This window comes from Lycium ferocissimum, chromosome 9, assembly GCF_029784015.1.
Source record: "Lycium ferocissimum isolate CSIRO_LF1 chromosome 9, AGI_CSIRO_Lferr_CH_V1, whole genome shotgun sequence".
In the NCBI taxonomy this organism is placed as follows: Eukaryota; Viridiplantae; Streptophyta; class Magnoliopsida; order Solanales; family Solanaceae; genus Lycium; species Lycium ferocissimum.
The window spans coordinates 39,429,965-39,433,677 of NC_081350.1; positions in this window are offsets into that span (position 1 = coordinate 39,429,965).

The window sequence follows — 3,713 nt, forward strand, 5'->3', positions numbered from 1 at the left end:
AGAATTGGAACCTAATTTTAAATTTAAAAGTAATTATCTAAAGTTGATTTGTTTTAAAGTCTACGAAACCAAAAGATCTAGGTAAGGATTCAACTAACCTAGAGGGAAGGTATTAGGCATCCTCTAAGTTCCATTAATAATGGTTAATCCGACCGGACTTATAGTTAATTAGGCTAAGTGTAAATATAATACTCTAAGTGTTTGAAAAATAACTTATAAATATTGCTAAAGTTTTAAAGTAAAATATAATGATGTAATAATGTTATAAAAAAATAAGACTTGCACAATATAATAATTTGTATGAAAAAGACTTCAAGTATTATTGAAGGTGAATTTGGGAGATGTAATAGTTTTCACGTAGGCAATAAGTTTAGCGAATTTGAAACTTAGGATAAAATTGTATTACTATGACAATGCCAACTAAAATACTGTTTTATTATAAATATGATACAAAGGACATGAGTTTCTTTTTGGTTGACTTTATTTGATTATATTAGACTAAAAGTATGCATAGTTGAATGAATCTTAAATAATATTTATAAAGTATGCTTGGATTAGTATTTATATGTTAGTGATGCCTTGAAAGTCTTTAACATAGTAAAAGTGAATCACGATTCTTTTAACTCAAAATATATAGTTATGCTATTTTAAAAATCAATTATTCTAAGAAAGATAAATATTAGGAGTATTATAAAGAACTTTAATATAAAAAAAAAAAAAAAAGAAGAAAATGAGACTTTATGGAATTAATTATTAGTTATTAGTTTTCCTTAAGTTAACTACCCATTATTAAACTAAGTCCCACTAATTTGCTAAAGTTTATCTAAATTACAAGCAAAATGTTAGTCATACAATATATGTTACTACACATAAAAAATAAAAGTGGAGGGATAGATATAATGTAAATGGGCCTGGCCCATTTGGGACTGCTGTGGTCCGATTGCAGCTGGGCTTGACCCCGAATCAATTGTTCTTTCGTTGTCACTGCTGGCTTTTGGGCTTTGGCTCAGAAAGTTTCCCCTTTTATTTTTTTATTTTTTGTTGACTGCGGACGGAGGCGAACGTAGTAGAAAAATGTTTTCGTTGGTTTTTGGCCCAACACCGAATCTTGAGAAGATGACAAGTCCTTGGACTCGTATGCGAAGGTCATGCATAAAATAAAAGGAAAAGAATTAGTATACGATCGATGGATAATGTTAAACATGTAAAAATGTAAACTCAACTAAACAAAATGTATTATAAACTCCATGGTGATATACAGAACTCACCAAACATCTAAATCATATAATACAAATTGGGACTAACGATGATAGCATGGAGATGGACCAAAAAAAAAAGTTGTCTTATGGTCAGGTATGATGAAACAACTAACAAGTCTATAGGTTCTCTTACAACCGAATGGTAAGTCCACTAGACAAAAACCCAAAGCATTAATTTAACATAGTGAGTTGTAGACTCATTAGGGTAGGGACGAGTAATTAACTAAGAAGACAAGCGTCGGGTGCACCATAGCTAAGTCCAACAATCAAGTGGTAAGCAAGATCGCACTCCACATAGGAATGTTTGAGGGTTCAATAGGAAACTACATATACACTCCATATTTCACACGAAAGTACCAAACTAAGCACACCAAAACGGGGCAAGGCTACTATAGTGACAACAACCGAGCTCGGCTTCCGAGAGGCTGGATTCAAACATATAGTGACAGAGAGAAATCCATACCAAAAGTAATGGAAAGCTCGGGACTCGGACACACTAACGAGATTCTAACCTCTCACTCATGTATTCATTAGACTTAAAACAAGAAACTAGCATTGTTCTCAGAACAAGATAAATAAATGAAACTGAGCCATATAGCGACTATGCTAAGCAAGTCAAGAATATCAAACTAAGCAAATAGTGACATTAAACTAAACTTAAGCAGGGTCTCTAAACGAAACAGAATCTGAACAACAATAGCAATTCAAGTTCAAAATCAGACCGAGAGAAATTCATATGGCATCAAATATATCTAGATGAGAGAAACGATAAGGACAAAAAGAGATTAACAACATATCATGAAGCCTATGCTCAGCACTGACCATTACCAACTGAAAGAATTCTTAAATGGTGTCTTTTGGATTAGAGTTAAAATATTTACATTTTTGTATTCAAGTAACATCCAAATTGTGTTATGTAAACAAAGGAAAAGGAAATCATATTAGAAAGGATTATGACTTTAATGAAATGTGAAAGTTAATGAAGGATTCACACAAAACCAACAAGGCTTAAAAGTTTATACCAAACAAGTGATTCTCTTTACAACAACTATCCCAAAGAAAGCATTTAAAATCCTAAAGAACCGTTAAGTAAAGAAAGTTCCTCTTTTACGATTTATAAAATATTGAGAGTTCTAATGTTCTAAACGTGGTTCAACAAGCAGATTTCCACAAGGTGAATATATAAAAAAAAACCTAAAGCTTGATTATACTACATGATGTAGCATTTTGACAGAAAATAGAAGAGGAAGATCTGATATTACATCGTAACCATTTTTATTATCACATGAAGAAAGGCAAACCAGCAGTATTTGGTTGTACTAATAACCATATAAAACTTAAAATCCTCCAAAATGTAGTATGCACAAAATAGATTTCAAGATTTTTTGCAAATGTGATTTAAAAGTAGAATAATCTTCATAGGATTTTAATAAAATTCTAGGCATAGTTCCATCTATGCCACAAACGAAATCATATATGGCATTCGTCGACGAAGAAAAAAAAAGACTATGACTACTTTTATCCAAGAATGAGTATAGCAAATATTTATTGATATGGTTTCTAATATTAAGAACACCTCGATTTCAATAACATGGACAACCACAAAAGCAAGTTCGGACTTCATATTCTAACGGCTAAAGAAAAATAAAATTAAGAGGAGAAAAGGCCTCTTTGTGGGTCAGGTGAACGGGCGTCGAGACCTCGAATCTATACTCGAACACAACGAATCCCATTCTCGAAAATCTTTCCGAATTAAAATCCCGATAGAACAGAATACTCGTTTTCAAAAATTGGTTTGATTTTTTTTCGAATAGCTTTAACGCAAATAATGACTAAACTAGAAACGAATCAGGAATTTGAAACAAATCCAAGATTTAAAGTAGGGGTGGAAAAATAAAAATGTTGGGTGTAGTAAAGGCGGATGATCGAACTCCTCCCCCTTTTTTTGCTACGGACTTAAGGTCCCTTTTTATAGTAGTAAAATTAGGGCTTCCTCGTTTTGGGCGGGATTTGAAATTGAATCGCTTTCGAATCCGGACGTTGGTCAAACTATTGTGATACTGATCAAACACAAAAGGGGAAGGAGACAAAAACCCCATCATACTCGAAAAAAGAAAAAAAACAAAAGGGCTGATAAAGCCAGACTCGAATTCGCAACGGACAAGAAGCCATTAAAGCTTCAGATCAAAGCAAAAGAAACCGACAGAAGGGTGAACCGCTTTTCACCTTCACCCGTGACAGACCATTAATTAAGCCTCCTGATTTAAGCATGCACGGTCTGTTCATGATGAAAGAGGAAATGGATTTTGCTAAAATGGGGTGAGAGAAAGTGGAGAGAGAGAGAGAGCGTAGGGTGAGAGAGGAGAAGATGGCAAAGTGCGGCTAGGTTTCATTGTTGTTCCAAAAGAGCTGATGAGATGAGAGGAAGAGTGGGCCGGATCGGGAAATTATGGG